We start from the raw sequence: 21149 nt of genomic DNA, 5'->3' as shown, positions 1-21149 counted from the left end.
TCACGTTGCAATTATATATTACATTATATTATATTATATTATATTATATTATATTATATTATATTATATTATATTATATTATATTATATTATATTATATTATATTATTAACCATCAATACTATACAAAATCACAAAAAATCTAACATCCACATACACGTACTGGAAGCAGCGCAGCCAAGAGAAACGCTACGACATGAAGAGAATAAACTGTTGAGAATAAATTAATACAATTTCATAAAACAAATATTAGAATTTAGGTAGCATTTAGGTCAGTGCTACTTTTTACTTAAGTACATATCAGAGCCCAAACTTCTTTACTTTAACTTATACAAAAAAGTATAGTCAGTACTTCAACTTTTACCAGAGTATTTAAAAACATAAGTATCTTCTCCTGAAGTGAAGAATGTGTGTACGTTTGCCACCTCTGTATATATATATATATATATATACACACATTTTGACTGCTGGTATATGATTACATGTAGAATACTTAATCATCCCTAGAGACATCAACAGCCGATTGTTTTTTCCTGAGCCTTTCGTTTTTTACCAAAACGGTTTTAAATTAAAATAATAATGGAATCATCTGTACAGTCATGTATATAAATAGAATATAATCTCCTGAATTTGAGTTTCAGACCCACAGAGAATAATAACAGCCTCTAAGCTAAGTTGCATGAAGAAAATTAACGCTAAACAATCTTTTTTTTTTTTTTTTTTTATAACCCTACTGATATTTCTTATTAGGATGTTCAAGTAGCAAAAGTGGTTTCAATTCACCATCTGGCAGGTAAGAAGACACAAACAATGAAGTCAAACTGTTTGCTATAATGACAGAAGTTGAAAATGAAAATGACTACAGTGAATTGCTCGCTATGGATTCATTTACAAACTTAAAGACATTTCATTTCCTGCTGGCACCAGAAATGAAATTCATCTGGGTTTCTTTTCCCACTGGGTTTTTCTCGATGGTTTTTGGGGATCGCTTTATTTAATTATAGCTACAGGAGTGTCACTTATCCCTAATGACTGCCTGATGTGAACACAGTGTTCAAATTACGCATACACCTGACAAGGCTAAAAAAGTTGAGCTGTTGTATGATGGGGTGAAATAGCTATTGGGTAGAAACTGGAAATAATTGGAAGAAAATGGAAAGAGAAAACCTTCAAGTTTTCACAGATATAATTATTCATCCTTCTCTATCTCCAAAATGAACCTTTTTCTTTTTTTTTCGTATAGCCTAAAAACGTATCCGAATGAAATCCATGCTTTTATTGAATTTCACATGGATTATTATTTTGGGATCAGCCTGTTAATACTATCATACCTGCACCTTGTTCAAAGTTAAACACCTTGAATACTATTTATTTAAAAGAGGTTGGCTCAAATATTCCTGGTATTTAGCTTGTTTTCTCTTGTTTTTTTTTGTTTTTTTATTATTATAAAAATGTCACATAAATAGTATTGTCCAATTTATAGTAAGAGTAATGGTTTAGATCAGGCTGATCATCAGAACGATGTGAAAGCTGAATCTCGGAATGGACAATCTAGAACTGCGGGCTTTTTTAGCAAGAACCTAAATACTAAACTAGCACCAAACAGACTACTTCATGGTTCTGACCCTGCATGCTGACCCCAGGTTTTCTAACGAGGCTTAGTATACATAGAAAATTATTTTATTTTCATGTTCCATCATGACAATGCCCTTGTGAATAACTCCAGCTCCATGAAGATATGCTTCACATGGTTGGACTGAAGGATCTCCTGATATAGGGCACTGAACTCAACCCTGTTGAACACCTTTGGGATGAATTCTAACACTGACTGCACCCCAGGCCTCCTCACCTCACATGACTTTACTAACAATTTTGTGGCTGAATGAGCACAAATCATCACCAGGACACTCAAAAATAGTATAGTAAGCACAACATCTTCCCAGAAGAGTGGAGTTTATTATAACAGTAAATGGGGATGAAATACTTCATGTACAATAATTTCACTCCATGCCTGCTGACTACATTTGAAAAAACAAAAAAACAAACAAAAAAAATTTGTGCACAGTATGCTGATTCTAATAGCATGGTTAAACACACATAATTTACTTATATTAACATTTTTGTTCTATAATTCTTATGTTCTGTAAAGCTGCTTTGAGACACTGCCCATAAAAAAGCGCTATAAAAATAAACTTAAACTTGAACTCTTATTAGCAAAGAAGTGATGATACACAGCTGGCAACATGTCTTGGATCCCAGGTGTGATAAAGGGAGAGGATCAAAGTCATCTCTGTTGGAAGTCCCAAGTGATAGTGGGATAAAGACCCTCTAACTCTCAGAGATTTGTGTTTGCACCAGAACCTAATTTCCGGACCAGCCGGCTGGACTTCACCATTATCATGTTGTCACTGTTGATGTATAACTTGAAGTGTATTCTCTGAATATGTGTTCATGTTGAACTCACAACTCATTGCTGAGGGGGAAAAAGGCATGTAAAAAGAGATGGGATTTGTGGGCTGTGGAGGGGTGGTTGGAATTTGAAGTAGACGCTTTATACGTAAGGAAGCTAGCTCGGGGAATTGTGGTGACAAGTTAAATAATTGAAAAATGTCATATAAAGTGCAATCCCTAAATGATTGCTAACTGAATCTCAGCCCTGACAGGAGTGTGTGTATTTTTTGAGAAGTGTATGCTGTATATTCCGGTATTCTAGACACGATGCCTGGCGAACCTCAGAAGTACCTCAGAAGTATTTCTTGCATTAAACACCCTCTCATAATAATATGTCCCTGGGAATCATGTGGTAAATCGGAATTTATTCCATCAAATCATTTCCCGGAAATCGCATGCTTCCATCGTCTTGGGAATCTATTTCACTGTTATGTCCCTTCGTGTATCCTCCACCTTCAAGAAACTATTAATTCTTCTGATTCTCCTTACACTTTCGCCTAAAGCACTGCTCTCACCATTTTTTTAATTTTCATTTGCAACCCACATAATTTCAGTAAAGCAAAATCATATCGTTTATCATAAAACCAGGTTTTGTGCAAATACGAATGTGTGCATTTTGTTTTTTGGCTGATGTGAAAGCATTTTGTTTGTAGAAAATTCAGTCATTATTTATAGAACCTTCAAAAACCCAATAACACATGATTTGTTTGATGTTCCCTCAATCTTATTGGGCACAAGAGGTTTAACTGAGAGTGCAAGGTTTAAGTGAAATGAAAAAGCATGTCATTTTTTTCTTCAGCTGTGTCACCAAGGCCAGCTGAAAGATTTGTCTGAAGGTCTATTCTTGAACATAGATACCTTGCATTATTCTTTTTCCCCTGTCCATGATACGAGTGCTGATATTAAAAAGCAGGCCATTATTAGGCTATTTCATTCCTTGAAACTGTATAAATACCTGTTCAGGCATAGTAATGACAATCTATTACAGCCAGTGCAGGTGGATCAATCGCACACACACACACACACACACACACACACACACACACATACACCCAACCTGCTGAGCCTTGCTATTTAATAGAACAACTACACAAGGTCAACAAATTATTTAACAGAAGAGAAGCTTGTTCCTACTGGCTGCATCTCTTCTATTATAGGAAAAAAAAGTAAAAAGTTTTTTCTTAACTGTACTTTTCATCAGTTAGTTGTGACTCGACAGCAGCCTCTCATCAGTATCCCTCTGTAATTGTGGTGGAAGGAAGCCAGGCTTTTCTAATGGCTTTTTAATGTGCCATGCATTATATTTCATCATTAGGGATGTATTCATTTACCATGTTGAGATCAGATAATGGGGAAGTTCCATATCCTTCATATGCATGCTAAACTGGAAATAGCAGAATGAAGCCGTGATGGGTATTCGGAGAGAAAACTCCTGAATGAAAATGACAGGTAATTTCATAAAACAACAATAACTCTTAGGAGGGCCATCGATAGTCAGATGTGAGAGGGACTGATAGCCCGAATCGTGTCGCATCAAAAGACCAGGCTGTACTCAATTATGTGTCAATGCAGTTATGTTATGCAGAGTATGCGGTGTATATACTTTGTCAAGATAATGAGAATTCACTATGTATATGGGCTCGGGTCATATTTATGACTCGGATGTGTTCATTCTTGTGAGAGATAAAAACCATCAATCTATTATTAGATGACATTCATTAACATCCCATTCAGTAAAGTGTCTGGTTTACATTTCCTCCTTTCATTTTTTTTATTATTGTCTATACTGATGGAGGTTTAAGTGTAATCTTTACTTGAATTCTTCAGCCGATTCAGAATATTTGGTCTTTATGTACTCTTTGGGTGAAGAGGATGAGAAGATTTTAGAGAGGGATTTAGAGACAGAAAAGAAATAAGGGTGACTGAATAGTAAGGCTTCTGGCTTCGAGATGATTAAAAAAAACATGGACTTTAGCTATGCGCAGGTACACTTATTGAAACTAGGCTGTGGAAAATTGTGCAGGATATAACAGGCAATGTTTTACCAAAATTTAATTGTCCATTTTTTGTGAGTCCTGACCCACTACAGACGACTGAATATATATTCTGCAAAACATTATAGCCACCCACCAGACATAACATTATGACCACCTGCCTAATATTGTGTTGGTCCCCTTTTTGCTGCCAAAACAGTTCAGACTTATCAAGCATTAACAGCATTAACTTTTTCAGCAATTTGACCTACATGAGCTGTTGGATCGGACCACTTTTCATAGATACTGACCACTGCAGACCAGAAACATCTGAAAAAGCTGCAGTTTTGGAGATGCTCTGATGCTGTTCTAGCCATCACAACTTGTCAAACTCGCTCAAATCCTTACACTTGCCCATTTTTCCTGCTTCTAACACATCAAAATTGAGGACAAAATGTTCACTTGTTGACTAATATATCCCACCTACTAACAGGTATCATGATGAAGAGATAATCAGTGTTGTTCACATCTATGGGCATAATGTTATAATGTCACAATGTTATGTCAGTGTATGTATGTGTGTATGTATGTATATATGTATGTGCATATTTACTGTATGTCTATGTTCTGTTTATACTTGTCATTTGAAGCCAACATTTAAACGCTCATGCATTTATATTGGCTCCTCAAATTCTTTGTTATGCTCCACATGTCTGAGGATTACGCATTAATATTCATCAAACATGCTAAGTATTAGCATCTCGCATGAGTAATCTCAGACAACGCAGGACTGGTTGAAAGGAAGACAGCTGGATGGGCAATACATCTTTGTTCCAGCCTGCATGTTTAATTCAAATGGCTGACTCAATCACAAGTTAGATGGTCATCACTCTCGCATGCAGCACTCATAGGTAGGAAGGCTTGCAGCTCGTGACATTTGCTTTAAATGTATCATAATAATCTGTTTCAAACATGCATATAGCAACACCAGAGCTGTTGAGCTGAATGTTGGACCACATTACACTTACACTCCTCTGGCCGTGCCTAGTGCTGGGTGGGAGCAATCTTTAGGTCCAACATTCACAGCTTTAGGAAAATATTATACACTTGCAAAACCAGTCGTACGCCTGTGTAATGATGGTGGTACATTACTGCAGGGGTGTTGCTGTGAGATATGGGAAAAGTGGTTTTGTAAAGTGCCTAATAAATGTTCAGCTCAGGCGGGTTTTAATGACGCAGCTGTCTCTGTTCAAAATACTCCCAACAAGATCAGTGAGTTCCCTCAATAGGCAAATTCTCTGCAGTGTACCCATTTTCATAATCACCATCATCATATCGGGAGCGCAGTCAATGTCTTCATCAAGCAGGCATTTCAAAGTTTAATATCTCAATACCAAGCCCCCTTTTTTTCCTGTGGCAAGCATTTTTAGTTGACGTTATAATCGAAATGCCTAACCGCCAACTGGTTACCTAAAGGCAGGGCTGAGCACGTTTGGAAAAGGTCACCTGCTGCTCGCCTTTAACTGGCCGCGTGTGGCATTTACCAGCCAAAAGCAACACGTTTCTCTTTGCAGCCCTTGCAGCATGGTGGCATTTGCCCTAAGCATTTACTCAGAATTTCCAATTTAGCTCTTTGTGTGTGCCTGTATACAATAGGCTCTCTGTTCAAAAACAACACCAGGGGATCAGGTTTACCTTTTCCAACTCTTAGACAATGTGCAGAACAATGCACACACACACACACACACACACACACACACACACACACACACACAGAGCACTGTTTTCAGGGCCTAATTCCATCTTAGGGCTTCATGCCCAATTATCTCTTTATCACAATTCACAGATTTATCCAGTTAATTTGCAGATTGGCTTCATTGCACATTGCCATTTAGTCATTTTTTAATGGACTGAAACTGCATTTTTTTGTCTTAACTGGACTACAACTGCTATTCCTTAATTTGTCCATATGTTAAACTGGACAAATATAAATAAAATCAAGTCAACAGTCACATCGAATGGTCGATGCAGGTGTTTATTGGTAAGTTGTACAAATAAGTAAGAGTGCAACACAAGAAACAAAAACAATTAGGAGCATGAGAAAGGTCAATGCAGCAAGGAACAGAGCAGCCAAAAATCAGCAAAAGCTTTACAATCACACACAGCAACCCAAACTGTGCTAACTAGGTGTAACAAAACAGTTGTGAGTGATCAGTGACATGGGACTGATGGGTAAAATTGTCTGGGTGTGTTATTTCAGGATAACCATGATATACTGTACTATTTTTTTTATTTTGATCTAAAGACTCTTTAGGTCTTTATTAATATATGGCTGATCTGGTCTCTGCAACATAAAGGCTTCTGCATTAATCTTGGGAGATCAAGGTTTTATCGCTACAAAGCCGTAGTTATCTTTATAGCTGGGAAACCAGGAGACTATAATATAATTATAATAATATTATAATTTAGATTCAACCATGCCAACCAGAGCAGCATGGGGAAGAGGTCAGTGTCAGGGATCCACCAGCCACACCTTCCCTTAACCCACCTATCACTCCAAGCAGCTCTCCAACGTACTAATCATCTCACCTGGAGCTCATCAGCCTCCAGGCTTTATAACCACTGTTCCTCACCAAGCTCATTGTCCGTTCTACAGTTTAGGCTGGCGATCATTACAGGACTACCCAAGCTACCTTTACTCCGTGTTATAGTTTGGTTCTAAGTATTCGGGACTCTGTTTAACTCTTTGGGCTTTTGTCTTATCTCTGTAATTTTCAGGATTATCTGCATCAAGACCCTGTCTCGGGTTTGCCGTTTTCTGCTTTTGCCCTGTGGATATTCATTAAAACTCGTTTCACTGCACTTCAGTTTCCGGCACGTTCTTCCGCCTGACAGTCAGTTGGTGCTTTCCTTTGAGAGTGTTGAGTTGCTAAGCCCTGTGATGTAGCAAGAACAGCAATTTAAAGAGAAGCAGTGTTAGCAAATGTGTATTTTATATATAAGTATGTGTTGTAAGTGTTACCAATTTGGGAAAAAGATGGAATAAAAATGAATGAATGAATGAATGAATGAATGAATGAATGAATGAATGAATGAATGAATGAATTATTTTTAAAAACCCATTTTCTCCCAAATCTATTCTAACCTAATTAAATCTAGCAATTCCACCCATACCATACAATAGCAACCAGAAAAAAATTTATTCCAGAATAATGCCATTCCTTCCACTCTAAGAACACAGCAATTTTGCTCTGCTGGACTCACGCCCATAAATCACCATGGCATGATCAGAAATTTAACATTTGAACTCCTTGCATATGCCAATAATTTCACGTTTACTCTGAAGCCCAATAAATTGTGAATAATTGTGTCTGCTTTAGTCTATAGTCTATTCAAATCGCTCTCAGCATCAGTGACACATCTTGAATGTGCAATTTCTTTTTTAATTGTGCAATTAAACAATCAGGTGCACAGCCGTGCTTACTCAAGCAAAAAGCGATACAATGATTGAGATTTTCAGTCCCACTCAGCTCTCCGGCTTTTTTATCTACTCAATCTTCATTGTGTTAAATTATTTCAATGTCATTTTTACAATTGAGAAATGTATTCAGTAATTTGTTAATGCTTTAACCTGGTCAGGATCGCAATAAATCCAGGCTATCGTAAAAACCCTGGACGCAAACTATTTGTAATACAGTATACACTGGATGTGTGTATAGATTAATATATCCCAATCTAAGAATTAAGCATGCTACAACTGAGCCAGGCTTACTTCAGAAATTGGGAATGGTACTGCAACCTTGCAAATAAAGTTGATCTCTCAATCCTCTTTGCCATGGTAAATGCCATGGTAAAAAAAAAAATGCAGTCGTTTATGTGGTCTGTAGTTCACAGATTGTAACAGCAGTACTCTTTGGGGGCTGTGGTATTATGTTAAGCAGACCCACTGAGATTGCCCAGCCATGTGTGGAAACACTCATAGGGCTGTGCGGCAGTGCTGTATCCCACATCAATCCCACACAAAGTACACATAGCACTTCTTAATTTACATTCAGGGAGAGTAGGAAAGAAGAGCAAAGTCAGACAAATGCTGCACATATTGCATTTGTTAACCTTAAGGAAGAGAGAGGGAGGGAGGGAGAGAGAGAGAGAGAGAGAGAGAGAGAGAGAGAGAGTGAGAGTGAGAGAGTGAGAGAGTGAGAGAGTGAGAGCGGAGGGAGCCAGAATGAATGAATGATACATAAAGATAAGCAGCCACTGGTTGAAAGGAACTGCCTCTTCTTTAAGTGTGCTCTGCATAGTGATGGAGTGCCATGGCTTCTGACTCCACCTTCCACTCAAGGTGTGGTACTGAGATCAATGACTTGGCAATTTCACTTTCCCACCCTCCAGTCAACTCAGTGCTCAACAAACACATCTCTCTTGTGGGCTGTTCCCAGTCTGCAGTGGTCAGTATTTATCAAAAGTGGTCCAAAGAAGGAACAGTGATGAACTTAATGCTGTTAATGCTCGATGGGTCAAGACTGTTCTGGCAACAAAAGGAGGACCAACACACTATTAGGCAGGTGATTATAATGTTATGCCCAACTGGTGTATACATATTTACATTTACATTTATATCTGTTGCATTTAGCAGACGCCCTTGTCCAGAGCAACGTACAAAGTGCTTTAAATCTGTATCAATTAATAAATCTACACTAGTACCCTAAATTACAAACTTAAGATAAATCAGCATACAATTGTGTTAAATTATTATTTTTTTAAACAAAGCAAACATGGAAAGTACAGTATATAGTAACAACTATATACGTAATACTAATGCAAAAAATCTTATAAACAATTGATATACTTTTCAACAATCAAGGGCACAAGAGCATTTGTAAAGAAAATATAAACATTGTCCTTTTTTCCAATTCTGAGCTGCCCAATTTCAGGGAGCATTTGCCTCCTTTAGCTTTAGATTTCTGTTCTTCCCTATTTATTATTTTTCCCTATTTATTCCTATTCATCACAGCTGCACAGATTGGTTATTTGAATTACCATAGACTTCCTGCCAGCCTCATCAATTGTCATCATTCTGTTCTGACCTCTCTCTTCTTAACAAGGTGTTTATGTCCACAGAACCACCACCATCTTCCAAATTCTGTTATTTTAAGTTATTTAATAAATTTAGCTTCTGCCATATAATTGGATAATTGCATGACTAATCACATGTACAGTGAGTGAGTATATAATATTTAAAGTTTAACCCCTAACTCTTTTTATAAAACATGCACCCAAGCTCCAGAGAGCATTTAGCTCTTATCTACAATAACTTTGCGTATGAAGATGAATGACGTAATGTGTGATACAGGTAAATTGTTGATAGTTTGCACAAGTGCTCATGGCATTCACAGCATTTCACCCCAACAGTGTCCAGAACCAGAACATTCCATTACAACTTTATCATTAATTGGTGGACAAGGTTCCTACACTTATACTGCACTGTTCAAGCCTCAGGGAGCATAAGTCTTTGATCGCTCTGTGAATAGCTTAGCCTAATAGTTGGGTATATAATATACACCATACACATATACATATACTTGTTCATACCTATGGGTAATTTAGTATAGCCAAATCACCTGTCAGAATGTTTGTGGCAACCCAGAGGACACAACATAAGGGGAACCCAGAACAAGCCTAATTGGATATAGGTAGAAAATGTGACTTTAAACAGACAGTAATTCAAGCTCAGATTTAAAAAAGAAAACATGGCAATGTAAGTTAGGCCATGGTACACAATAAAGTACCTAGTTACCCAAGTACAGCTTGCATTAATATTATATATATATATATATATATATATATATATATATATATATATATATATATATATATATATATATATATAGTAACCTGTTTTTCCTCACATGTATCATATCTCACATACAATAAACAATCTCTTTGGTCATCACCAGCCTAACAAGTGAAAAAACTAGCTGGTTTAAATCCTACCTGTCTGATCGTTACCATTTCGTAGATTTAAATGGAGAGCTATCCAGGCTAATGCTAGTGAACTATGGCGTGCCACAAGGTTCAGTTCTAGGACCCCTGCTCTTCACAATATACATGCTTCCCTTAGGAAATATTATTAGAAGGCATGGAATTAGCTTCCATTGTTATGCTGATGATACTCAGCTATATATTTCATCTAAGCCAGGCGATATAGCGTAATTAACCCGGATAACTGAGTGTGTTAAGGAAATAAGAGATTGGATGACCCATTACTTTCTACTTTTAAATTCTGATATGACGGAGATTTTGCTCATCGGCCCAAAAACTAGTATACAGAAGCACCAGCATCTCAACCTGCATTTAGACGGATGCTCTGTAACCACTAGTTCAACAGTAAAAGACCTGGGAGTTATTTTAGACAGCAACTTATCTTTTAAAAATCATATCAACCAAATTACAAAAACAGCCTTCTTTTACCTTAGAAATATTTCTAAGCTAAGAAATATGTTGTCTATATCCGATGCAGAGAAGCTCGTCCATGCGTTTATGACCTCCAGAATAGACTACTGTAATGCGTTACTAGGTGGATGTCCTGCGTCATTAATAAACAAGCTTCAGTTAGTTCAGAATGCGTCAGCCTGAATTCTCACAAGGTCGAGAAAATATGACCACATAACCCCGATCTTATCGTCCCTACATTGGCTTCCGGTTAAGTTTCGAATCGACTACAAACTACTGCTACTCACTTATAAAGCACTAAATGGATTGGCTCCCATGTATCTCAACACGCTACAATCCGTCACGCTCCCTGAGATCTCAAAACTCTGGGCTTCTAGTAGTTCCTAGAATAGCAAAGTCCACTAAAGGTGGTAGAGCGTTTTCACATTTAGCTCCTAAACTCTGGAATAGTCTTCCTGACAGTGTTCGGGGCTCAGACACACTCACCCAGTTTAAGTGCAGATTAAAAACATATCTTTTTAGCAAAGCCTACACATAACACACATCGCATCATAACCTTGTGCTCCAGAACATCTGATCACATGCACATTATCAACTTGTGCTGTTAATATCATGAACAGCAGCTACGCTAATTCCTCTCCACTGCTTCTCTTTCTCTCCCCATCCCGAGGCTTCCTGAGGTTTGGCCAGCTCCAGTCACGTCCCTCCTCATGAAGATTATAGACTTTAAAGAAGTAGATGCCAAACTCGCAAACATCCTGAACCATCAGGAGACGTACCAGTGCCAATTGGATCCCACTGCATGTGTGGAGTTTGACATTGGACTTCCTGAAGTGTTTAAAGGCTCTGGCATGGAGAAGCTGATGCTGGATCTGTGATGATCACAAATGTTGAGCTCAGTAGCTCCTACTTTTATACCAAAGACTGTTGAAAGAACATTTAATTATAATCTTATACTCCAGTGCTTATGTTAGTTCTCACTCTCCAGTGTTCTGTATTGTTGAAAGATTTATGATCAAACTCTTGATGTCACCCAAATGAGGATGGGTTCCCTTTTGAGTCTGGTTCCTCTCAAGGTTTCTTCCTCATTACACCTAAGGGAGTTTTTCCTTGCCACAGTCGCCATGGCTTGCTCATCAGGGATAAATGCACACCATTCACCTTGACTGTTGATTTCTGTAAAGCTGCTTTGAGACAATGTCTGTTGTGAAAAGCGCTATACAAATAAACTTGACTTGACTTGACTTGACTTGATTGAGTGCCATATAGGGATGTCAATTAAACAAACTCACTAGACTATTAGGACAAGCAGTACAGTTGATGAACAGTTTATCAAGCTGTGTTTTTTCTTTTTGAATTTGTTAAAGCTCTTTATTTTTCACTATGATTTGTGTTTTATATCTTACACTATCTACCAATGAACACCCACCCAGCTCATTCAGCTTCAGCACCATAGACAGCAACCAAAAGCCCATTAACAGAATGCACGCAGTATAAAGACCCATGACCACCTCGTGCTCTTCGCTAAGATTCTGCTTATCTTTTGGAGAAACATATTTCAGCCCTGCAACCATTGCTCCCTTTTTACACATTCAGAATTTCCAATGTAGCACCTTATGCGAGGAGCAGATTTTCCTCTTATTATCACCAGATGCCAAGCTGCTTCTCGGCACTGCAAATATTGTTTGTGCCACTGTCCATCTAGCCTGAAGGAATGCTCCTAGGCATAAGCAGGCTGTGTTGATGATGGTTTATAACAAAGAACAAAGCGATTTACTTGTAAAGGATAAAAGGGTCAAGCTTTTTTCTGCTCCTTCTGTGTGCCGACTGAGGAGTACCAGACTTTGACGGATAGTATGCAATAACTGTGCTGTGTTCAGATGAATGCCTAGTGATTGTTTGATCCTGGAGGCTCCCAAAACTATAAGTAACTAATATTTTATTAATGCAGTTTTTGAAAGTGGCCAACCGTGGCACTGTTACTGAATTTACAAATAGAAATGAGAAAAGATAATTTTGTAATAGTTGTAAAATAATCGGTTTTTTTATTTTTGTTCCATACCAGATATATGCATGTAAAATTTGGGTGAATAAAAGAGGGAAATGTAAAAAATAGCGAGAAAGCAGAAAAGGTTCAAGCACAATTTAAATAGAAATAATTTGCTTAACCCAGAGGAATGTTCCTCAACACCAGGTCTGTTGATCAATGCTCCGACAACTTCACACACAAATGCTACCAGCAGGCAGAATGCAAATATTAAACCATGAACAGTAACAGACCTTATCCATTTCAGTACTGATGGACTTCTGTATTGTAATATTGAGCGAGGATACACTCCACCACTTTGAGAAGTGCACACAAATGCACAAGGTGAGAATGGCCGAGCTCTTCACACAAAGAGTATTTATAGGATTTGTTTATTTCTCTGAGATTTGTATTAAACTTTAAAAACTGCAGTGTGTTTGATGATGAAGGGATAAATCATAGGGTTATAAAGGCTTTTGCTATTATAGTGGCAAATTTCGAAGAGTAAAAAGAATTCCAAATCATATTTTTATTTAATAAAAAAAGCAATTATGCAGAGCACCACTTGAATGATAGCACCATTTTGGCTCAGACTGATAAAGTAAAGGACATTTTAATTGCAGTCAGCAGCTCACTTGACTGGATTTTATGGGGCTGGAACGTCAAATGGGCAGATAGGTCTTTAGACAAAGAGCAGAAGTGAAATATGGTGGTTTGAGTGCCAAGCTATAGATGAAGAATGCTGACAGAGCTGATGTAGTAGCAGTACAAGGGGTATCCTTGGATGACCACACTCTATTAAACAAAAGAGGTGCTAAAAAGACAACACACTTTTTTTTAGCACCTCTTTATTTATATATATATATGTAGTTGTAAATGTAGTTGTGGAGATTTGTTCTTATTCAGCCACAAGAGTGTGAATAAAATCAGGTACTGATAAACTGTAGTTAAGGTGAGGAGGCCTGGGGTTCAGTCAGTGTTCTAATTCATCACAAAGGTGTTCAGTAAGGTTGAGCTCAGAGCTCTATAGCAGGCAGTCAACATCCACTTCAAACTATGTACTCAATATCTTCATGGAGTTGATGGTATTTTAATGCTGGAATAGGGTTGGGTCTTCTAGTTCAAGTGAAGAGAAACTTAAATGCTGACAATCACATAAACCACTTTAAATTGTTTACTGATTTACTGTTTACTGCCATAAGCATACCTTGTATATACACCTTTTTTCTCATATATATATTTATATATTCTATATTTTATATAGTTTTATACCTTATTTATCTGCCTTCTTTTTCTTGGTTTATTATTTTTTTCTCCCCATCCTATTCCCTCATGCCGGACCGTCGTAAAAAGCATATCACTGCATGTCGTACCCTGAATGTATGTGTATGTGACAAATACAATTTTATTTGATTTGACATCCTATATAACTGTGTGCCTCTAACTTTGTGCTAACAGTTGGAAAAGTCATGTGTCCCAAAACTTCTGTCCATATAATGTATATATACCAAGAAAGCGCAAAACTCAAATACAGAGTATTTAACTTGTGCTCTTCATTTTAAAGGCATGTGAAGGCTATTAAATCATGTTTTTAATTCTTATTTTGCACACATACGTTTTTAAAGGCCCATGACTGGCTGATGTAACAGTGATTGATCCAGGAGAGAGACTAAGCCATCTGTCCCACTCAGAAAGCATGTCTATTATTGCTTTCCTGACTCCTGGTCATAAATTGCCATAGATCACAACAGATTTATACTTGCAATCCCCTGATGATAAACCTAGTGCTTGGATGTTCTCCCCCAGACTGTACCATGAGACACCACAATATCATTGACATCCAGCTTTCCATCTCCACCAAAACCATTGTCACGGTCTCTTCCCTTACTATCTCCTGAACTCCTGTTTGGTGTATATTTATAGTTGGATGACTCAGATGTTCTTAAACTACACAAGATAAAAAATCTCCAGCACACTGGTTCTACTTTCTTTTGGTGTAAAAAGTCTAGATGTCACCTAGAACCCATCCTTTTCTTCGAGCTCCATATTGGTTCTATTATCCATGCTTCCTACTTGCACCTGCATGATATTTTCTAACTAATAATATTTTCCTCTCTCTTCAGTGAAATATTTGTTCATGCCTCATGCCAAGATGATTGCAACTGCATTCCTTCCGGCAATCCTCTCAATTCGGTCGACTCAAAAAAAATCACCTGGAATGCTGATTATTACTCTTTTTTATATCATACACACATCACTGTCAAATCTATGCAAACAAATCTATGCATGTACTTGCAATCAGCATATAATATAGGCCTTGTCAAATCAAGCACTGTGCAAAAATAATTTAATCCATACAATGTAAAGGCTGTTGGGAGGACCGAGACGGCACGCAATGAAAGCAGCGGTGTTCGAAATGATCCGCTTCTTGAATTCAGCCCACAGCAAGTCTGTGATTATTTTCAGTCTGCTAAAGAACAGTACAATTAGCACAAGCTGTGAGAAACGGTTCTCAACATTAAGGAATACATGAAGCCTGCAAAACTATGAGTTCGAACATGAGGAAGCTACCTTTACAAGAACGCTGACTGGTGCTGAACTCACTACAGACCAGCCAGCTTCGGAAAACATTACCATGTGTTGTTTATTTTTCTGTAAACTTTTACATTTTGTCTGAATTATTCATTAAATTTTGTCTCTTTAGAGACAATTGGACGTGTTCCTCTTTCTGTACTGTTAAGCTGGTTTCCAATAGAATGGAGTCTTAATAACAGATCACAGATTGACCAAACGACATACTTCTTCCAGTCCGTTGATCAGTTATACCACCGCTGAGAATAGAAGTCTTATGATCTTTAATCTGGAATAGTACATGTGTATATTTATAACTCTATGACTACAGGGAGGTGATTTACAATTGTTGGTTGAAAACACATTTGCTGAATGTTATGATTTCAGAAAATTTGCTCATAAGAACATTTAATCGGTTCTTTGGGAATCTTTTTGAATCTTCTCACAACATCACTGCCACAGGCTGTTGTCAGATCGGAGAGTTGTGAAAGGAACGTTCCAAGAACATTGTGATGCGGCATGATAAGGATTACACACAATTGTCATTTTTTTGCATTTCACCTAGTTTTTGACGTCTTAAATCGGATTGGTCAGAAGGTGTTGATGAATTTCTTATATCAACACCTCTGACAATAATATCAGCTGTAATTTTCAATAGATCGCAGGTTTTCATTGATGCACTGGTTATAATATGTTGTTTCTATAGTAACAGCTAATTCACAGGGACTTGGATGCTGCACATAATCCAAGGCTAATAATAAACAGATTTTTTTATGCGTTTATAAATTTATAACGCTGATATGGTGAAGCTTTCTTTAATCCTCGATGAATGTTTATGTAATAATTTTGGAGCCTCAATTTAAAAGAGTTTGTACTTCTCAGGGTTTGGTGTGACATGACAAGAAGCATTGGAGTTTTGTCTTTTTTTGTTCAGGAGCGAGGAAATGATGAGAGGTTGGTGAGAGGATCGAGTGTATATAGCTGCTATAGTTAAGGAATAGAAAAAATGAACTCGCTTCCAGAATAATAATTGTCACCCTGAATGGTTAGAAAGCTTGACGTCATTTATTAATGAATAAAAAAAATTATATAATCATATATGACAAATGGTGTAAAATAAATCAAATAGAGGCATTGAAAAATGATCTACTTCAGGGTGGTAACACTATCCTATCATTGATTGTTTTCCAATAATAGCACACCGTATTTTGTTTTAATCCACATAAGCATCAAAAACTTCAGGACAAAAAAATTGACTGAACGTTCTGAAGATGTTCCCAGTTACATGAAGAGCTCCAGCATAAAACAAGTGGCTTTTTTCAACCTTATCCTGATATTTGCTGAAGCACAAAACATATGCAGAAGAAGTGTCAGTAGATGTCTAACAGAAGGAATGTTGGTGCATCTTTATCATCTGAATGCGCTTATCTGAAACAGGTGGGCTGCTTCTATAGTGGGAGTACAGGAGCGTTTCCATGAGAACGGTGCCTCCTAAGTGCACGTAGACACTTTGGAAATGCCACAGGCTTTATGAGTAGGGGGGAAAATTTCACTAAATAGCACAATACATACTTGCATTTCAACAAAGAAATTCTGAGAGCTCTAGCACATGCATTAAAAGCAGTTGAAATCAATGGGGGTCCAGTGTACCTGTTTTAATTCGGTTAATTTGAGATCAGAGATCATTACCTGGAGAAACGGTGTTGGTCTTAACATCAGAGATTCATCTCGAGAGCTCTGGATTGGGGGGGGGTGTCTTCCTATAATCCTATAAATAAAGAAATGCACGTGAATGAGATGTTTCATCACAGTGAGAAATAAGGGGGTTAAGGGGGAATACATGTTAAATGCGAATGTACAACACACGCACGCACGCACACGCCCACAAAGCATGTTTTTTTTTTTTTTTTTAAGTTCAAGCATGCCAGCTTTGTGACACGTGAACACGTGAATTAGCTTCAATTGCACCACACTGCATTCCGTTCAATATGATCTGGGACGTTTTCAATAACAATGTGGCCATCGGATTTCGGGTTACTTACGGTATTCGGGATGGAGCTCGAGCGCAGCCGCTGGTGAAGCGCACAGTGAAGATCCTCCAGGTTCAGTCAGTCATCCAGTCGTTCAGCCTGCACGCAGAAACGCATCGCGGCTGCGCAACGTGTCGGCAGCGTGGTTTCCTCCAGCTTGAACGCAGCTTCACAAAAATGCACTGAATAAACTAATGCACATCTCAAAAAAAAAAAAAAAAGAAAACGTAGCTGGAGGCAGGATGACCTTTTTCGTATTTTTTTTTTAAGTGCGCCGTTAATGATGGTGATAGGAGCGTGAAAAAAAATCCTGAATACCAATAGAGAGCCTGCCCACGCTCCGTCTTTCTTTGGATTCTATTCAGCAGCAAAAAAAACCTAGATATTTTGCTCACTGGTGTTGTCAGTGAAGTTGTTGAAGGTTTGGAGACACCATCACCAAAAACACATCAGTGAAGGGTTCCTTGGTAATCACTTCTTTCTTTATTTTTGTGTGCAATAACAATAACAATGCGCTCTCCATCCAGGACTGAAGAGCAAACACGGCTTGTCTGGGATATTGAGAGAGAGAGAGAGAGAGAGAGAGAGAGAGAGAGAGAGAGAGAGAGAGAGAGATGTGACGCGCCAGGCAGCCGGAGGAACGCGCACTGAATGCTAAAGGTGCGCTCCTGAGAGCATCAGCCGTGCGCGCTTTCCATGATGCACTCTGGAAAACAGAACTGGATGCAAAATGGAACTTTCTAGTTCTCTCCTCTTGGTTCCACAGAGAACGCCGGTAGTCAGCAATAAAACTGCAGAGATAAGTAAAAGGAGGGAACGCATTCTGGCATCGTGATTGAGACACTCAATAATAACCACAACACATCATGATCCATTACTGAAGAAAGCAAGTCAATCGGATTGATCACAATGAAATATAAGCTGATAATATTAATATTAATATCTAAAATGTATAAATGGCTGGTATTCTGAATATTGCCATTGTCATCATATATTGATATAGCTCAGTGGTTTAGATGTTGGACTTCTGATTGGAAGGTTCCGAGTTTAAATCCCAGGACCACCAAACTGAAACTGCTGCGCCCTTTAATAAGACCCTTAACCATTTTACATTTATGGCATTTGGCGACTTACAACTGAGCAGGGGAGGGTTAAGGGTCTTGCTCAAGGACCCAGCAGTGGCAGCTTGATGGTGGTGGGATTTGAACCTGTGACCTTCCGATCCATTGTCCAATGCCTTAACCACTGAGCTACCACCATCTTAACCCTTAATTAGTTGTATGAATAAGATAATTGTAAGTTGCTCTGGTTAAGGGAGTCTGACAAATGTGACATCTATGAGCCAAATATACTATAGCATAAATATTTAATCTACAAATGAATGTAGAACAAAATGGATTTGTGAATTTTGGTCAAAATATCACAGTTTTTAAGATTTCTTTAACTCCTGGTTGGTTCCATTACAGACAATTTGTCAGTGAAACAAACATTTTTAGGGCCGTGATACTGTCTGCCAAATTTGATGAAGAGAGGACAGAATGTTTAGAAGAAATAGACAAGTCGAAATGGTGGAAATTGCGTTTCTATGAAATGCCGCTTTGAGGTTAACATTGTAAACATATATCTAGATTTGCCCTATTGTTTGCACTGAAGGGCTTGAGTGGGGTGCACCATAATTGATGTGTATGTGTAAAAAGTGTAAAAGGACTGGGCTGCCCAAAAGGATGCCTATACACTGCCCAGTAGGATCCAAACAGGATGCATATACACTTCCCAAAAGGATACCAAAATGATGCATACACATTGCACTGTAGGATCCCAAAAGATCATTCGTTCATTTAGTATACGCTTTATCTTGGTCTGGGTCAAGGTTTCTCCAGAGGAATGCTGGCCATGAGACTGGAATACGCCATCGATGACATGCAAGGCCATCACAGTCCACCATGCAAAAAATGCATTCACACTTAGCGTCAATTTAGCAATTTAACACAATATAAGAATCAAACTGAAACTCTTGGATCTGAGAAGGACTAATGACACAATACTGCACCACTATGCCCTCAGTTTGTCCTTTGTGCCAACCCAAACAATGGCCTCGGGTCTATTTGTAGCAAAACCATGAAACCCCAGAGTTAATCCTGGGTAGAGAAAGTATACAGAGAAATTATACCTAAAGGAAAGTATAGATAATGTGTCAAAATGTTAACGTATTTAGCCAGAAAATGGATTGAAATTAAAGTAAAAGCAAAGATTTGCTACTTTTAAATATACTCCTGCAAAATAACATGGTAAGTGTAGCGAAATAACATGGTAAATGAAACGTGTTGAACCTTTTCGTGCATTACACTGCCATTTCAGTTTGACATTTTCATTCAGTATAAACAAATGAATGATTTTATCACCACAAGTCTATTATCAGATTAGACCAGGACACTCTTGAGCTTCTGGTGTGGAGTATTGTGACATCCCTTAAAAAATAATTCAATGCTGTAAAAAGAGTTGAATAATCCTATTTTCATGTAAATAAAATAGATTAATTCTAGGAGATCATTTTCAATAATGAAATCTCTGTAAGATTGCTGGTCCTGTGCATGTCTAATGCTGTGCAGTTTAATAATGATTAAATAAGATATATCATAAAAAATTCAGAATATCATGTTGCTGGAATCTATGCTAGTCTAATCTACTAAACCTACAAACCTGATAACTTAAATATACTAAATTTTTATGTTGTGACTTAAAGTGAATCTTACAGTATATCAACATGCCTTTTTTTAAATCGACAGAGTTTGTTTTTTTCGTAGACGTCAACGGAGACAGAACATTGACACATTTTTATTAAGGGTCGTATTCAAACATACATAAAGAGCTATAGTGCTAAGTACATTTAGACTACGTATATATACTGGTAATATGTGATTCTTGTTAAAACTATTACCTCAGAGTTGGAGGCAAATGATTGTATAGATTGTCATCAAATGCTTTGGCAATAATATACCTTTATTCGTCCCACAGTGGGGAAATTTCTTTGTTACAGCAGCAAAGGAAAAAAAAAATAAATAAATGCAAATATATAAAAAAAGAATATACGCATACTATAATATACAGTATATACACAGTACAATGTATAAATACAAATAAGGGGGAAAAAAGTACGTATTGCAGGTAGTATTGCACACAGGTGGTATTTAGAGCTTTGACCTTAACCCTACTGAACAGCTTTAGGATGAATAGATCATCTTCTTAAAAGTGGATGTTATTAAAAAGCAGATGGGGATTACATGAGGAATGGGGTGTTCAAAAAGCACATACAAATCTTATGGCTGTGTCCAAAAACCTTTGTTCATATAGTGAATTTTGACAGAATGAGAATGTGCAGTTGGGTTGTCAAAGAAAAAAATTAAACAAGGGCGTACATTTCTAGTTTTGATTACCTTTGTTGGATGATGAGTTGAAATTAATGGATGCTCAACTGAGCCTTTGAGATTTGTAAATGTCCGAGTGTTTTCTTTCTTAGAAATTTAATTAAGTGTACAACTAGTCAATTTTATTACTGTAAAATCAATTAAAGTAAAATAGAAGTAATGCCAAGAATTATGCATATGTTTTAATCCTATTTGGAAAAATAATGTATTTATTACATATTC

The 21149-nt window shown here is 37.5% G+C and overlaps 1 protein-coding gene across 3 annotated transcripts in view; it reads right to left on the bottom strand.

The window, feature by feature from the left end:
* slc8a4a (solute carrier family 8 member 4a) overlaps positions 1-18049 on the bottom strand; it is an 89101-nt gene extending 71052 nt beyond the window's left edge. The window contains exons 1-3 of one of the 3 annotated variants that reach the window (XM_046868197.1): positions 17515-18049; positions 17187-17240; positions 17123-17146 (exon numbers count right to left, since the gene is read on the bottom strand). The gene's annotated coding sequence lies outside the window, so the exon portion shown is untranslated. The other 2 variants (XM_046868195.1, XM_046868199.1) reach the window with 2 other exon arrangements.
* Between the last annotated feature and the right edge of the window lie 3100 nt (positions 18050-21149).

Source organism: Silurus meridionalis, chromosome 15 (genome assembly GCF_014805685.1).
Source record: "Silurus meridionalis isolate SWU-2019-XX chromosome 15, ASM1480568v1, whole genome shotgun sequence".
Lineage (NCBI taxonomy): Eukaryota > Metazoa > Chordata > Actinopteri > Siluriformes > Siluridae > Silurus > Silurus meridionalis.
This window is presented reverse-complemented; position numbering and strand designations above follow the sequence as displayed.